Below are 18,707 nucleotides of genomic sequence, written 5' to 3' on the forward strand. Positions count from 1 at the left end.
ATTCACATGCAGGCTCTGAACCCAACAGTTGGTAAGCTCAGCTTCAACAAAAACTTTATTAAAGAAAACCACTCCTCCTCTACCCTTTACTCACATGGAGATTGCACCTAGCACTTGGTTCTTGCCCTTTTTATGCACACATCATGACATTTATAATTTCACTCAGCACGGCTGGATGAAGGTGATCCTCTCTCAACTTACAAAGACCCACTTTACAAGAAATATAAGCGAAAAGCCAGAGTAAGATTTAAGGACTGCTACCAAATGCATTCGGAGAAGGCAGTGACAACCCACTCCAGTACTCTTGCCTGGAAAATCCCATGGACGGAGGAGCCTGGTAGGCTGCAGTCCATGGGGTCGCACAGAGTCGGACATGACTGAAGCGAGTTAGCAGCAGCAGCAGTAGCACCAAATACATTCACTTAGAACTGTCACTCTCCTTGCTACTCAGGTTCCTGAAATTGCACCTGAGATCCAAACGTTTAGGTTCACTAGTACGTGCAACACCCCACTCCAGTACTCTTGCCTGGAAAATCCCATGGACGGAGGGGCCTGGTGGGCTGCAGTCCATGGGGTCTCGAAAAGTTGGACACGACTGAGCGACTTCACTTTCACTTTTTACTTTCATGCACTGGAGAAGGAAATGGCAACCCACTCCAGTGTTCTTGCCTGGAGAATCCCAGGGACGGGGGAGCCTAGTGGGCTGCCGTTTATGGGGTCACACAGAGTCGGACACCACTGAAGCGACTTAGCAGCAGCAGTAGCAGTAGCAGCAGCAGCAGCAGTACCTGCAAAGACTTTGAGGCAAGTGCAAATATCATGCACTCTTCACAATACATGGGAACACTTACATGCGTGTCTATATGGCCCACCCGGTCCAAGGCCCTCCATGAACTTTGCCCCACTTCCCCCTCCCACCTCTTCCTGTCTCACTCTGCCCCTGATCGCGCTGCTCCAGCCAGCCAGGCCTTCCTGTTCAAGGGAAGTAAAGCTTGTCTTGCTTCAGGATATTAACACTTGCAATCCTTTCTTTTTTTTTTTTTAATCAACTTTTATAGGAGTACAGTCAGTTTACAACACTGTTGGTTTCAACTGTACAGCAAAATGAATCAGCCATGCATGTACATATTTGTCATTGTCGTTTAGTCGCTAGGTCCTGTCTGACTCTTTTGTGACTCCATGCCCTGTAGGCCACAAGGCTCCTCTGTCCTTGGGAATTTTCAGGCAAGAATACTGGGGTGGGTTGCCATTTCCTTCTCCAAGAGATCGTCCTGACCCACAGCTCAAACCTGCCTCTTGCGCTGCAGGCGGATTCTTCACCACTGAGCGGCCTGGGAAGCCCTCATATACACATTTCCCCTTCCTTTCGGACTTCCTTCCCATTAGGTCACCACAGGGCATTAAGTAGAGTTCCCTGTACTATACAGTATGTTCTAAATATTCTCTACTGACTGACTCCTCGATAACAAATGACACCTTCTTAGCAAAATATTTCTGGAGGAGGAAATGGCAACCCACTCCAGTATTCTTGACTGGAGAATCCCATGGACAGAGAAACCTGGCAGCTACAGTCCGTGGGGTCACAAAGAGTCAGACACAATTGAGCAACCTAGCCACAGCAGCGAAATATTTCCTGATTGTCACTCTCAGGTGGTGCGCCTCCGGTTTTTCTGTAACACCTCTGTTTTTATTACTTTCATAGCACTTATCACTGTGTCTCAATAATTTTAATTTCTGGAGGTGACTGAGTGATTTTTAAGATACTACACTGAGTGATTTTTAAGATATTACAACACCATAAGATAAGGTAACAGGGAATTCCCTGGTGGTCCAGAGGTTAAAATTTCACCTTCAAATGCAGGGAGTAAGCTAAGATCCCATGTGCCTCGTGGCCAAAAAACCAAAGCATAAAACAGACGCGTGCGTGTGTGCTCAGTCACATCCAACTCTTTGAGATCTCCTGGACTGTCTGTAGCCCACCAGGCTCCTCTGTCCATGGAATTTTCCAAGCAAGAATACTAGAGTGGGTTGCCATTTCAGGAAAAAATTTCCTGCCACTCCAGGAAAAAAACAAAACAAAACAAGAAGTAATATTGTAACAAATTCAATAAAGACTTTTAAATGGTTCACATAAAAAAAAAAAAGGTACCAATTTCCAATTATAAAATAAATAGTCTTGGGGATATAATGTAGAGCATGGTTACTATATTTAATAATACTGTAATACATACTTGAAGCTGCTGAGAGTAGACCTTAAATATTTTCATCCCAAGAAAAAAAAAATTTTGTAACTACTTATGATGACAGAGTACATTATGAGAAACGCTGGGCTGAAAAAACCACAAGCTGGAATCAAGATTGCCGGGAAAAATATCAATAACCTCAGATATGCAGATGACACCACCCTTATGGCAGAAAGTGAAGAGGAACTCAAAAGCCTCTTGATGAGAGTGAAAGAGGAGAGTGAAAAAGTTGGCTTAAAGCTCAACATTCAGAAAACGAAGATCATGGCATCTGGTCCCATCCCTTCATGGCAAATAGATGGGGAAACAGTGGAAACAGTGTCAGACTTTATCTTTTTGGGCTCCAAAATCACTGCAGATGGTGACTGCAGCCATGAAATTAAAAGATACTTACTCCTTGGAAGGAAAGTTATGACCAACCTAGATAGCATATTCAAAAGCAGAGACATTACCTTGGCAACAAAGGTCCATCTAGTCAAGGCTATGGTTTTTCCTGTGGTCATGTATGGATGTGAGAGTTGGACTGTGAAGAAGGCTGAGCACTGAAGAATTGATGCTTTTGAACTGTGGTGTTGGAGAAGATTCTTGAGAGTCCCTTGGACTGCAAGGAGATCCAGCCAGTCCATTCTGAAGGAGATCAGCCCTGGGATTTCTTTGGAAGGAATAATGCTAAAGCTGAAACTCCAGTACTTTGGCCACCTCATGTGAAGAGTTGACTCATTGGGAAAGACTCTGATGCTGGAAGGGATTGGGGGCAGGAGGAGAAGTGGACGACAGAGGATGAGATGGCTGGATGGCATCACTGACTCAATGGACATGAGTCTGGGTGAACTCTGGGAGTTGGTGATGGACAGGGAGGCCTGGCGTGCTGCGATTCATGGGGTTGCAAAGAGTCGGACATGACTGAGCGACTGAACTGAACTGAACTGATGATGACAAATGGTAACTAGATTTATTACGGTGATCATTTCACAATATATACAAATAACAAATCATATGTAGTACCCTTGAAACTAATAAGATCATATAAGTCAATTATACCTAAATAAAAATTAATCAGTTTTAAAAGAAAAAAATCATAAGGTACAGAAAACAAAACACATCATTAATATGCACATCTTGAATAGATGCACATCATCTATTGATGCATTATTCTGCCTATTCCAATAGAAGGTAAGCCCCATGGGGGTGGGAACATCATTCTTATTTTTCTTTATTATATTGCTAGTGTTTAGGACAATACCTGGTATATAGTAGGTGTTCAATCAATATTTGTTGTATGAATAAATACTTCAGTTCAGTTCAGTTCAGTTCAGCCGCTCAGTCGTGTCCGACTCTTTGTGACCCCATGAATCGCAGCATGCCCGGCCTCCCTGTCCATCACCAACTCCCAGAGTTCACCCAGACTCATGTCCATTGAGTCAGTGATGCCATCCAGCCATCTCATCCTCTGTCGTCCACTTCTCCTCCTGCCCCCAATCCCTTCCAGCATCAGAGTCTTTCCCAATGAGTCAACTCTTCACATGAGGTGGCCAAAGTACTGGAGTTTCAGCTTTAGCATCATTCCTTCCAAAGAAATCCCAGGGCTGATCTCCTTCAGAATGGACTGGTTAGATCTCCTTTCAGTCCAAGGGACTCTCAAGAATCTTCTCCAACACCACAGTTCAAAAGCATCAATTCTTCAGTGTTCAGCCTTCTTCACAGTCCAACTCTCACATCCATACATGACCACTGGAAAAACCATAGCGTTGACTAGACGGACCTTTGTTGGCAAAGTAATGTCTCTGCTTTTGAATATGCTATCTAGGTTGGTCATAACTTTCCTTCCAAGGAGTAAGCGTCTTAATTTCATGGCTGCAGTCACCATCTGCAGTGATTTTGGAGCCCAAAAAAATAAAGTCTGACACTGTTTCCACTGTTTCCCCATCTAGTTCCCATGAAGTGATGGGACCAGATGCCATGATCTTCGTTTTCTGAATGTTGAGCTTTAAGCCAACTTTTTCACTCTCCACTTTCACTTTCATCAAGAGGCTTTTGAGTTCCTCTTCACTTTCTGCCATAAGGGTGGTGTCATCTGCATATCTGAGGTTATTGATATTTCTCCCGGCAATCTTGATTCCAGCTTGTGGTTCTTCCAGCCCAGCATTTCTCATGATGTACTCTGCATATAAGTTAAATAAGCAGGGTGGCAATATACAGTCTTGACATACTCCTTTTCCTATTTGGAACCAGTCTGTTGTTCCATGTCCAGTTCTAACAGTTGCTTCCTGACCTGCATACAGATTTCTCAAGGGGCAGGTCAGGTGGGCTGGTATTCCCATCTCTTTCAGAATTTCCCACAGTTTATTGTGATCCACACAGTCAAAGGCTTTGGCATAGTCAATAAAGCAGAAATCGATGTTTTTCTGGAACTCTCTTGCTTTTTCGATGATCCAGCAGATGTTGGCAATTTGATCTCTAGTAAAGTAATGCTCAAAATTCTCCAAGCCAGGCTTCAGCAATATGTGAATAAATACTTATGAGCTTCTAAAGTCAGAAACTGTGTGGTCTGCACATTTGTATCTTTCTTGTTGTTTTTCAGTTGCTAAATCATGTCGGACTCTTCACAACCCCATGAACTGCAGCATGCCAGGCTTCCCTGTCCTTCACTATCTCCCAGAGTTTTCTCAGATTCATGTCCATTGAGTTGGTGATGCTATCTAACCACCTCATCCTTTGCTGCCCTCTTCTCCTTTTGCCTTCATTCTTTCCCTGAATTAGGGTCTTTTTCAATGAGTCAACTGTTCGCTTAAGGTGGCTGAAGTATTGGAGCTTCAGCTTCAGCATCAGTCCTACCAATGAGTATTCAGGGTTGATATCCTTTAAGGATTGACTGGCTTGATCTCCTTGCAGTCCTAGAGACTCTCAAGAGTCTTCTCCAGCACCACAATTCAAAAGCATCCATTCTTTGGCACTCCACCTTCTTTATGGTCCAACTTTCACATCTGTACACAACTACTGGAAAAATCATAGTTTTGACTATACAGACCTTTGTCAGCAAAGTGATGTCTCTGCTTTTTAATATGCTATCTAGGTTTGTCATAGCTTTCCTTCCAAGGAGCAAGCGTCTTTTAATTTCATGGCTTGCAGTCACCGTTAGCAGTGATTTTGGAGCCCAAGAAAATAATATCTGTCACTGTTTCAACAAAAAATAAATAAATAAAAATAAAATACAAATAAAACTTGTATCTCCTTATCCCTCTCCATTCTTACACTTCACCTAGCACAGCACAAAATACATAGTAACTATTTTAAGTAAAAAGGGTTGCTGAATTCAATTGAATGGAGAAGGCAATGGCACCCCACTCCAGTACTCTTGCCTGGAAAATCCCATGTATGGAAGAGCCTGGTGCTGCAGTTCCTGGGGTCGCTGCGAGTTGGACACGACTGAGCGGCTTTGCTTTCACTTTTCACTTTCATGCATTGGAGAAGGAAATGGCAACCCACTCCAGTGTTCTTGCCTGGAGAATCCCAGGGACGGAGCCTGGTGTGCTTCCGTCTATGGGGTCACACAGAGTCGGGCACGACTGAAGTGACTTAGCAAGAATGTTAGTAGAGCATTTTAATTTGTGTAGTTTCAAATACTTATAAAAAATTTATCCATTTGTTGCAGATGAAGTAGATGGAATGGCACCGAAAATCATGAATTTTGGTGGATGTGGTATTTGGAAGAAATAAGATAAAATAGATTCAAGACATATGCCCTGTTTAGTCAAGGATTAGCAATAGCATCTTCAAATACAGGGCCTTTCCTGATAGCTCAGTTGGTAAAGAATCCCCTGCAATGCAGGAGACCCTGGTTCCATTCCTGGGTTGGGAAGATCTGCTGAAGATGGGATAGGCTATCCACTCCAGTATTCTTGGGCTTCCTCTGTAGCTCAGCTGGTAAAGAATCTGCCTGCAGTGCAGGAGACCTGGGTTTGATTCCTGGGTTGGGAAGATCCCCTGGAAAAGGGAAAGACTACCCACTCCAGTATTCTGGCCTGGAGAATTCCATGGACTGTGTAGTCCATGGGGTTGCAAGGAGTCAGATACAACTGAGCAACTTTCACTTTCACTTCAAATACAAGGCACCACAGGTTACAAAGACCCCCTCATCTCTGCACTGAGGAGGTATTTAAATTAATCTCTTAAAATACAAATACAATATACCAAGACCTTAAAAACATTTATCTCTAGACAGCAGGATTATGAGTATCTTTGTAGTTTTCTGCATTTTCCATATTTTCTACAGTAAACATGCATTATTTTTAAAAAGAGAATAAAAATCATTCACAAAGAAATTAACATTTCAGTTACATTTTATTCTGGTGTCTACCCTAGGACACACCAACAGATTAGTAGAACTAACAAAGGAGCCTAAATTCTGCAGTGTTTTTTCTAGATCCTTCTTTATTTATTAATGTCTCAGAATAAATGTGAATTCTTAAATTATCCTTCATGAAATCTATTCAGAGTTTCCATTAAATCCAGCTAACAAGAGCAGAGCATGTTACCATGTCATGCAAGAACAGAAAATAGCCTGGTAAATTCTCCAGGTCCCCCTACCGATGTCAGCCCTGCCAAGTTCCTTACTGACGTCCTCGAAACTGACATTACCCTTTCATTGATGTCACTGAATCAGGAAGCTGAAAAGCTGTTGCAAAAATGACTGTTTCTATTGCAAAGGTTTAAAACTTTAGAGATTGAAAGGTTAAAGTTAAAAATATGTATTTTAATTTGAACAACAGATGGCCTTGGAGTGACTACAAGGCTGAATTAACTCTCAAGGCTCTATGGCTGTTTGTGGAAGGAAAAAAAAAAAGACAACCAAAACCCTTAAAAAGCCCACACTGGAACACACAGCTCAAGTGCTGGTGACATCAGCAGAATCCCTCTGTTGAATTAGAGTACCGAATTTGGCTGCAGAGCCATCTGTTAGCCTCCAGATAGAATAATCTTCTATGAAATTATACTGCATCATTTCACTAAATGAACCTTTCCAATTTTTAGGACCTCAGCCTCATAGCTTGCTTATCTCCTGAAGTTGCCATGGCTCCCTGAGCCCCTGAGATACACCGGGCTCCTACTTGCTAGAGTCTACCATGACTGTCCTTTGAAAAGATATGTCCAGTCCTAGGTCCAGTTCTATGGAAACAGGGTGAGACTGGGAATTTCATAAAGTATGTCCATCAGTCAGTCACGTCCAATGCTTTGTGACCCCCATGGACTAGAGCCCGCCAGGCTTCTCTGTCCATGGAATTTTCCAGGGAAGAATACTGGAGTGGGTTATTGTTCCCTTATCCAGTGGATCTTCCTGATCCAGGGATCGAACCCATGTCTCCTGTGTCTCCTGCATTGCAGGCAGATTGTTTACCCACTGAGCCATTGGGGAAGCCTGTGGAGTTACTTGGAGGAGGTTTATTAGGACATGCTATTGCAAGGAAATGAGTAAGGCAGGGTGGGGCAGAGGGGAAAACTAACCTACAAGGTGGTTCCTACTCAGGCTTCCACCATCCTATGAGGATCTCTGCAGCCAGGAAGCCCCCTCAGATTGTCCCAAATGGAGTCAAGGAAGCTGGCCATTATAACCTCATATCAGTGGTCATCGGACACAGGCTGCTCCCTGAAAGTGAGCATCACCTTGGATGAGAATGTTCCCTGTGACTGAGACAATTTCCAGTCAGAGAGTTAGTCAATATAACCAACAACTGAGAGATGAACACCTTGACCCCATAGGGGATCTGAATAAAGCACTCCAGTCTTTATTCCATGCCCACCCACCCAGGCCTTTCGGTGACTATGGCATCCATATCCTTGCAAGTCAACTCCTTTCCTCCCTCTCAGCCTTGGCCAAACTTCTTTCCAGTGTCTGAATCGCCTAGGGACAAACCTCAGTTATCTCGAATATTAAGGTACGGATTCAATTATTTATTCTTTGAACACTACCAATCATATGCTGAGAATAAGTCCTCTCTGAGTTTCAGGGAATAAGAAGGGGTGTTAAGAAGTGTTATGGGAAGAAGGAACACCATGTGTGCGGGCTTGTAGGCAAGAAAGAGCATGGATGAGTTCAGAGAACTGAAAATGGATCAGAACCCAAGAAGGAACATGCTGGGAGCAGAGCAGAAGGAGCTTGTGAAGGGCGCTGTCTCCCACACAGCAGAGCCTGAGATCTGTCTTGACATCATTCCATCATCCTACCATTGCTTTGGCAAAACACTTTGGTGTCATTGTTGATTCATCTCTTGCACTCAGACCACACATATAGTCAGTCATGAAATCCTAGGAGTTCCAAAAAAAGGACAACAATATTTATTTACTTACTTATTTACTTCTGTTTTTTTCCGGTTCCTTCTCACCACACCCATTACCCCCACTCTGGTCTATGCCTCATCATTTCTTGCCCGGCTGATTGAAATAGTTTCTAATTGGTCTCCCTGCTTTTGCCCCTTGCCCTTTGGTAATCTATTCTCAAGAAGCAACCAGACAGATCTTGCAAATATATTGATTCAGATTTTCTAATGCAGAGTAAAAGCCAAAGTTCTTAGTATAACCTACAAGCTCTGACCTACCTGATTTGTCTCCTCTGCCCCATTCCCCCGCTATTGTATCCCCCTCCTCTTGCTCTGCTCCTGGTCTTGTTGGTCTTTAACAAGCCAGACATGCTCCTCCTTGGAGACATTTCCTTTTCTTTTTTCTGAGCATGATGCTACCCAAGTGTGGAAATAGCAGGCTCCCTTATGCCTTTCAAGTCTTCATTGAAAAGTCACTCTCCAGGTAAACTTTCCCTGGCCATCCTATCTAAAGTTTTAGTCTTCAACCTCAATATTTCACAGCCTCTTTTCTTGTTTGACTTGTAATCAGCACTCTCTATTTATTGCCTATCTCCCACCCCTACCCCCTCCCCCCCTCCAATGAGAGTGTGAGCTTTCTAAAAGCAAGACTTTGGTGTATTTTGTTCACTGTCGCATTCCTAGCACCAACATCAGTGTCTGGCAGATGGTAGATGCCTCAATAATTGCTGGAGAAATGAATAGGGAGGCTTTGAAGATTTTTCAAGGTAGCCAGATAGCAGGTAAAGCTTACTAGGCAGTAAATCGTTTTATTTTAAAATTTGAGCATACATAGTGGATTGATTTCTAAAAGACATTACACTATGACCTGGGCTTCCTAGGTGGTGCTAGCGGTAAAGAACCTGCCTGTCAATGCAGGAGATATAAGAGATGTGGGTCCAATCCCTGGGTCTGGAAGATTCCCTCGAGGAGGATACAGCAACCCACTCCAGTGTTCTTGCCTGGAGAATCCCATGGACGGAAGAGCCTGACAGGCTACAGTCCATAGGGTCACAAAGAGTCGGACACGAATGAAGTGACTGAGCACACGCACTGTTATCAGCATTGTTGAATAAACATAATTAGTTCTGTGTGCTAAGTAGGGATGCTTTCTGAAGCTCTTGAGGCATTTGCCTTTAGTGTTGAATGGCCTTTGCTTATCATGTCTTTATTTATTGGCTGCACTGGGTCTTCACTGCTGTACTCGGGCTTTCTCTAGTTGTGGCGAGTGGGAGCTAATCTCCAGTTGCAGTGCCAGGGCTTCTCACTGTGGTGGCTTCTCTTGTTGCAGAGCACAGGCTCTAGGGCATGAGGGCTTCAGTAGTTGTGGCACATGGGCTCAGTAACTGCAGCTCAAGGGCTCCAGAGTGCAGGCTCAGTAGTTGTGGCCCTTGGGCATGGTTGCTTCTCAGTGTGTTGGGTCTTCCTGCATCAGGGATTGAACTGGTGTCCTCTGCATTGCAAAGGTGGATTCTTAACCACCGGACCACCAGGGAAGCCCATGCTTATTGTGTGTTGTGCCTGTGTTTCATAGTTTTCCTACTGTTTCTTCACTTACTAGTAGGCTTCAGTTGTCAATGTGCCAAAGACATCACCAACTTGCCAAACTAGACAAGAGCCACAGATATTAGCCCAGCATAAAGTCAAGTAGCTCAGTTGTGTCCAAGACTCTTTGCAACCCCATGGACTGTAGGCTACCAGGCTTCTCCCTCCATGGGATTCTCCAGGTGAGAATACTGGAGTGGGTTGCGATTTCCTTCTCCAGGGGATCTTCCCGACCCAGGGATGGAACCCGGGTCTCCTGCATTGCAGGCAGACGCTTTAACCTCTGAGCCACCAGAGAAGCCCTTAGCCCAGCATACTAATAACAATAACCAGAGAGTCAAAAGTTTCCCCAGTCAACTAGAAAGCATAGAGGACTGACAGATAGAAGATCTAGATTCTAGTATAGTTACTAATAAGCTAAGTGATATGTGGAAGGGAGAGAACTGATCATTGCTGCTGCTGCTGCTGCTGCTGCTAAGTCACTTCAGTCGTGTCTGACTCTGTGCAACCCCATAGACGGAAGCCCACCAGGCTCCCCCGTCCCTGGGATTCTCCGGGCAAGAACACTGGAGTGGGTTGCCATTTCCTTCTCCAATGCATGAAAGTGAAAAGTGAAAGGGAAGTTGCTCAGTCGTGTCCAACTCTTAGCGACCCCATGGACTGCAGCCAACCAGGCTCCTCCATCCATGGATTTTCCAGGCAAGAGTACTGGAGTGGGGTGCCATTGCCTTCTCCAGACCTGATCATTATGAACCTGTTATTGTACTTGATTCACAAATAACTGGAGGATGGTTGTATCATTATCATCTTAAAGACAAAAAAAAAAAAAGGTGCCACAGACTAAGGGGGCTTCCCAGGTGGCACTAGTTGTAAAGAACCTGCCTGCCAGTGCAGGAGTCGCAAAAGACTTGGGTTTGATCCCTGGGTCTGAAGATCTCCTGGAGGAGGGCATGCCAACCCACTCCAGTACTCTCACCTGGAGAATCCCATGGACAGAGAGGAGCCTGGCAGGCTGTAGTCCATGGGGTAGCAGAGTGGGACGTGACTGAAGCAGCTTGGCATGCATGGGAAATTGATCTGTTCAAGGTAAGATGGCTTGCCAATAGTACACCCAGGAATGATCCCAGGTTCCCTGATTGCAAATACTATGATCTCTTTACCATACTGAGGTAGATCACTGCTTCTTTTTTTCACAAGAAATGGCTTAAATCAGAGCAACAGCAATAGAAAAGTCTCATGTATGAGGGGTTGATTGTCTGTAAAAATAGTGGTTTAAGAGAAGGGTAAACTGTCAAGCAGACTCAGATTAATTTCTTGCTCCAACAACTCATTTGGACACTCTGAGCCGCAGTTTCCTTTTTTGTAAAATGAGAATGACACCACTAATAATAGTAATAATAATAATAGCCACATCAAAGGGCTGTTGTGAGCTCTTCTAGAATAATGTATGTAAACCATTTATCATAATACTTGGCATATAATAAACACTCAGTAAATTACTGCCTTATTATTACTATTGTCAAAGTGAGTCCTTCCCCTTGACACCAGGTACCATTCAGCAAGATGACTTCAAAGGCTTAAGGATGAAGAATGAAATAGAAATCAGCTGTGAGCACTGAAGTTGGCAGAAAGGAGATATCATCCTGGCACAACATGTACACAATATCAAAATGTAGGGAGAAGCCAGCCATCTTACCCAGCAGGGATAAAGCCCTAGAGTCCACTGACCTGGGCATCTTGCTTTCACCGGAAAGCTTCCAGCCTGGGCTGCAGTCAGAGTGGGTCTGAGCCATATCTTTTTCAGGCAGGATATTATGTGGATTGGATTACATGGCTGTAAACTGATCAGTGCCTATTCATATGCTGTCAAGCATCTGAGTTCAAACAATTGGACTGTTTTAATAAGATTAGCAACTTGTCCCCTTCTTACATTTTTCTCCCTGCAGGATTCCATTCAGAATAGTTCAGAGAAAAATGCCTTAGGAAAGCAGTAGGATTTCAGGATGCTCTGCATCTTCCATCCTGAGACAGACACAGCTAAAAATGACCTCTATGTCTGCTGCCCAGAACCACCTATGCACTCAAAAAGTGAACCAGAGAAAGGCCAAAATCACGGGAGTGGTAATACGGACAGGAGGCTAACCATAATAAGTGTGTATTCTAGTAAATCTCACTATAATTGGGCATGCAACTCACCCATGGATTGAGAAACAAGCTCCACCTCCAAAGGCCAGAGTGTACCAGATGGCCACATGCCCAATTATGTGGGACAGAGTTTCATACTTATATAATGCTAAGTGGTTGGAATGAGGGTTGTGGAGTCATGCAGACCTGCTCTCAAATCTCAGTTCCTTTACTTACTAATTTTGAAAATTTAATGAAGTGAGTTAACAACTCAAACCTTAGTTTCCTTCTCTTTAAAATGGGATAATGATACCTACCTGTGGCAAATGGACGTATGACTACTAATTGTTGTTGTTCAGCTGCTAAGTCATGTCTGACTCTTTGTGACCCTATGACCTGCAGCCTGCCAGGCTTCCCTGTCCATCACCAACTCCTGGAGTCCACCCAAACCCATGTACATTGAGTCGGTGATGCCATCCAACCGTCTCATCCACTGTCGTCCCCTTCTCCTCCTGCCCTCAATCTTTCCCAGCATCAGGGTCTTTTGCAATAAGTCAGCTCTTTGCATCAGGTGGCCAAAGTATTGGAGCTTCAGCTTCAACATCAGTCCTTCCAATGAACATTCAGGGTTGATTTCCTTTAGGATTGACTGGTGTGATCTCCTTGCTGTCCAAGGGACTCTGAAGAGTCTTCTCCAGCACCACAATTTGAAAGCATCAATTCTTTGGCACTCAGTCTTCTTTATGGTCCAACTTTCACATCTGTATATGACTACCAGAAAAACCATAGTCATATGACTACTTGCTTACTCAAAAATAATGGATCCTCCAAGGATTATTATTATTAGGTTCTTTTGGGGGAAGAGGGGGTAGCCTGTAAAACTTCAATGTAGGTGAGGGCTGTGGATTTTCTCCTCAAAAATCTGTCAAGTGCTACTTTATGGTGAAAGGAAATCTCAGGCCAAATTCTGTCACAGAATTAGGAACTTTGAATTTAGGCTTTCTCCAGGTATATTCCTAGTAGTGAAACTGCTGGGTCACAGGGTACTCTATTTTTAATTTTTTAGGGAACCTCCATACTGTTCTCCACAGTGGCCATACCAATGTACATGCCCACCAACAGTGTAGGAGGGTTCCCTTTTCTCCACATTCTCTCCAGCATTTACTGTTTGTAAATTTTTTTGATAATGGCCATTCTGACTGGTGTGAGGTACCACCTTGTTATAGTTTTGATTTGCATTTCTCTAATAATTAGTGATGTTGAGCATCTTTTCATGTGTTTGTTGGCCATCTGTATGTCTTCTTTGGAGAGATATCTAGGTCTTCAGCCTCGAATTAAGTTCTCAACTAGAGTTTCTTTGGGGGGGAGTTGCATAAGAACGTACAGGCATTAACTTGTTTTATTGAGCTTTATTGTATGCACTTAACAGACACTGCATCTTTTTTTTTACAAAGTGAAGGTGTGTGGCAACTCTTTGTCAAACAAGTGTATTGCAACCATTTTTCCAACAGGATTTGCTCACTTCTTGTCTGTGTCACATTTTGGTAATCCTTCAGTTCAGTTCAGTTCAGTTGCTCAGTCATGTCCGACTCTTTGCGACTCCATTAATCGAAGCACACCAGGCCTCCCTGTCCATCACCAACTCCCGCAGTTCACTCAGATTCACGTCCATCAAGTCAGTGATGCCATCCAGCCATCTCATCCTCTGTCGTCCCCTTCTCCTCCTGCCCCCAATCCCTCCCAGCATCAGAGTCCTTTCCAATGAGTCAACTCTTCACATGAGGTGGCCAAAGTACTGGACTTTCAGCTTTAGCATCATTCCTTCCAAAGAAATCCCAGGGCTGATCTCCTTCAGAATGAACTGGTTGGATCTCCTTGCAGTCCTCTCAAGAGTCTTCTCCAACACCACAGTTCAAAAGCATTGGTGATCTGTGATTGATGATCTTTGATGTTACCATTGCAAAAAAGATTATGACTTGCTGAAGGCTCAGATGATAGAAGTTTTTAGCAATAAAGTATTTTTAAATTAAGGTTTGTATACATTTAACAGTGTGCTATGGCACATTCAATAGACTATAGTACAATGTAAACATAACTTTTATATGCACCAGGAAACCAAAAGACTCGTGTGACTCTACTGTGATACTGCTTTATTGTGGTGGTCTGGAACTGAATCCACAATATCTCCAATGTAAAACAGTTTGGAGTTTCCCTAAAAAAATTAAAAATAGAGCTACAATGTGACCCAGCAATCCCACTACTAGGAATATACCTAAAGCCTAAATTCAAAATTCCTAATTCTGTGACAGAATTTGGTCTGAGATTTCCTTTCACTATGAAGTAGCACCTGACAGATTTTGGAGGAGGAAATCCACAGCCCTCAACTACATTTAAGTTTTACAGGCTACCCACTCTCCACCAAAAAGAACCTAATAATAATAATCCTTGGAGGATCCATTATTTGTGAGTAATAAGTTATATGACTACGGCTTTTCTGGTGGTCATGTGCGGATGTGAGAGTTGGACCATAAAGAAGACTGAGTGCTGAAGAATTGATGCTTTCAAATTGTGTTGCTGGAGAAGACTCCTCAGAGTTCCTTGGACAGCAAGGAAATCAAACAGGTCAATTACAATGTATGTCAGTAATTTCATCCCCCAAACTAATGTGAGTGGGAGCCTATGATTAGGAATTTGGAGCGAGCTGTCCTCCCCACCCCAGCTCCACTTAGAGTCACGTCTGAGACAGGCCAGGTTTACTTCTTCTCTAACAAGGACGTCAACCTTTGGGGTACGGGACCCCTCCTTTATTTGAGACTTTCTGCTTTACTTTCTCATTCTGCTTTTTTCCCTTCCAACTTCTCACTGCATACGTGGCCCAATGAAACCAAGGCTTTGAATGACCAGGAATAAGCAATTTCAGCACTAGATTATTTCCTTTTACTGTTGAGTCTAGCCTCAAGGATTAAAAATTCCCTGACAGCTCATTCATGTATTAAAATATATTTTAGCAAGTTAATTCAAAGTTTTAGGTGTTCTATACCATGAAGGAGTCTCCAAGGACCTAGTCTCTCATGTTGTTGAAATAAAAGTCTATGATTTTTTTGTTTACATCTTTGATCCAGCTGGAATTAATTTTTAAATATTCAAGAGTGTGGTAGGGAATGGCTTCATTTTTTCCTAAAGTCATCCAGTTAACCCAATTATTTATTGAATAATTCATAAGATGTCAGTTTTAGAATGCAAAGAGTCAATATTCTATAGGGAAAAGAGCAGTAATACAAATATGAATAAGACATAGTCCCTGTCTTGGAAGACCTTACAGCCCAATGAACAAATGACTTCTATTATTACCATGTGCCAACCTACACTGGATATGATCAACTTCTTATATCACCAGGGCCATTTGTGCTACACATACACCACTCTCTCTGGCTCAGAATATCTACAGACACACATATACTGCTGGGAGTATAACACAGGATATATTAACAATTTTTTTTTCATGTTCTCTGTCGTGTTACTATACATAGTAGATGAGTTTCAGAAATGTTGTATTAAATTTAAATCCTGTTTTAAATTTCCTTGGTATATTTTCTATATAAAGGAGTTTTACTTTGAATTATTTTTGAAAATCATTTTGAAGAGTAGATCATGAATCCCTAATTTTTATATGATTCAAGTAGAAATTTTCGTTTACTAGGTTTCTTAATGCAAGATATATGTGCATAAATCAAGCCATTTCTAAAAGAGGAAGAAAAATATAAGGAGCCTAGAATTTTCAAAGCAGATCAATGTGTATTTTAAAAAATGCAGTTGTTGGAATAGACTTAGAGATATTTCTTAAGGATCATTTACATGAATTCAATTTGCTTGCCTCTACACGCAAGGCAACATTTTGGGTGACTTTATTTTTTTCAAAAGCTAATTTTTAAGCTTCGTAGGGAGGATGCCAAATGGTATTTTAAAAACACACATTTAAAAAAAGAAGAACGTGCAATTTTGCCTGGAGTGCAGATGGAGCCTGTGTCAATTGAAGGCATTTTGCCTGAGGACACAGAGAAAATCACTTCTTCATGAAGACCATAAACTCCACTCTCATGTTTCTGTTCATCTTAATCTGTGGAAGGTGGGAAGGAGTTAAATAGGGGGCTTAAGGCTTAAGACTTCAGCTCTCTTTTAACAATCCCATTGTTCAAGTTTTACATCAATTATGCTGTAAAAATTATTTGACCTTCAAATGAGTAATGAATGAATATGATAATTCCTGGTTATTCCTTTTCACTTCTCTTATTGATTTGTTTCTCTTGTGTACAGATCTATTTTATATCAGATATATATCTTCTATATCTCCACGCCTTGACCCCTACAGCACACAGTACATTAATAATATTAAAAATGATGATAGCAACTCTCATTATCAAGTGTTACCTTATGCCAGGCATCATACTAAGGAATGTAGAGGCATCATTTCATTTAAAATGCCAAAGAGAAGTGAGGAGCCAGAGAGTGCTTGAGGGGTGAGGGGCAGAGGCAGGATCTGAGCATGCACATTGGCTTTAGATCTTTTCCCTTTACAACTCTGAGGATATTCTTTGTAAAGACATGTATGTGAAATGGCTTGTGAGAAGATGATTAAATCTTCATTTATTAACATGGAAATACATCTATTACATATTGTTATGTGCAAAACTCAAGGTATAATACAGTGTATAAACCCCAGTTTTATAAAAAGAAAATGGTGTATGTTCAAAAATGGCTGAAAAGATAGACCCCCTAAATCTTAATAACAGTTACCAATACTTTTTGACATTCTTTACATTTTTTAACTTCATTTTTCACTCATGGGTCCTTACTGCAAGCAACAATTCTGGAAAAAGCAAGCAGCAGCACATCACTGTAAATGGGATCTTGGGTTTTAATCCTATGGGCTCCGGTACCATGTAGAGATTATAATCCATCTTGATTATAAAGACAATTCTCAGATTATGATATAGTTGTAGAATTAACCCTCCCTGGAGTCAGTTTGTCATCAATTTTCTATTTTTCAAAATAAACTCATTTTTGTCTGCCTTTTGTATCCTTTTGTCTTACTGTGGTGGTATCGACCTACAGAAAATCTGCACAAAAGAATCCATTCAAAAAAGGGAGTTAACTAGCTCACGTGTCTGGAGTGTAGATGTTCTCGGTGTCCTCAAGTACTGGACCTGTGTCTCTGTGTCAATGGTCTCTGCTCTCCTTCCTGTGACAGGCCTGTCATTCTCATCCTTGTTCCTCACCCTTGTATCAAAAAGTGAAAGTGTTAGTCACTCAGTCATGCCTGACTCTTTGCGACCCCATGGACTGCAGCCCACCAGGCTCCTCTGTCCATGGGATTTTCCAGGCAAGGATACTGGAGTGGGTAGCCATTTCTTTCTCCAGAGGATCTTTCTGACCCTGGGATTGAACCCAGGTCTCTTGCACTGCAGGCAGAATCTTTATCAACTGAGCTACCAGGAAGCCCCCAAAAAAGTGGAAGTGAAAGTCGTTCAGTCATTTCTGACTCTTTGTGACGCCATGGACTACACAGTCCATGGAGTTCTCCAGGCCAGAATACTGGAGTGGGTAGACATTCCCTTCTCCAGGGGATCTTCCCAATCTAGGGATTGAACCTAGGTTTTCCACAAAAAACCCGCAGCTATTCCAGGCTTCACATCCTCATCTCACTTTCTCCAGAGGAAGAAAGACCATCACCTGTGATAGCTCCTAAGGAACCATGGGGAAGTTCCTTGCCCAGGAAGCTGCAGTAAATATCTCCTTATTTCTTACCTGTTTAGACAGGGTTGGGCTTTCTAGGTGGCACTAGTGGTAATGAATCTGTCTGCTACTGCAGGAGACATAGGAGACATGGGTTTGGTCCCTGGGTTGGGAAGATACCCTGAAAGATGAAGTGGTAACCTGCTCCAGTATTCTTGCCTGGGAAATCCCACGGACAGAGGAACCTGGTGGGCTACAGTCCATGGAGTTACAAACAGACAGATAAGACTGAACATGAGCATGCCTGCAAATAGGGTCACCTGTATATTTATGAGCCAATTATTAATACCAGGTGTTGGAGATTTCTTGAAGTTAAGGTGGGAGCAGCTCTTCAAAGGAAAATTTGGATGCTTTGGAGGGAGAAGAGGAAAGTCAAGGCTGAGGAGGCCACCAATAATGTGCTATCCCATTCTCGTTTGCTTCCAGATTCTGGCCCTTCAGAGCCACAACCCCTTGACTTCCTCCTCCCAATACATACACACACACATACACACACTTAAAAATATATATATTTATTTACTTATTTGGCAGCACTGGGTCTTATTCACAGCCATGAGATCTTCAATCTTCATTCCAGCATGTGGGTTCTTTAGTTGTGGCATTCAGGATCTTTAGCTGCAGGAGGCAACCACTTAGTTGGGGCATGTGG

The sequence above is a fragment of the Bos grunniens genome, chromosome 15 (assembly GCF_055505025.1).
Source record: "Bos grunniens cultivar Pamir isolate PY7600 chromosome 15, Bosgru_T2T1.0, whole genome shotgun sequence".
Classification (NCBI taxonomy): domain Eukaryota; kingdom Metazoa; phylum Chordata; class Mammalia; order Artiodactyla; family Bovidae; genus Bos; species Bos grunniens.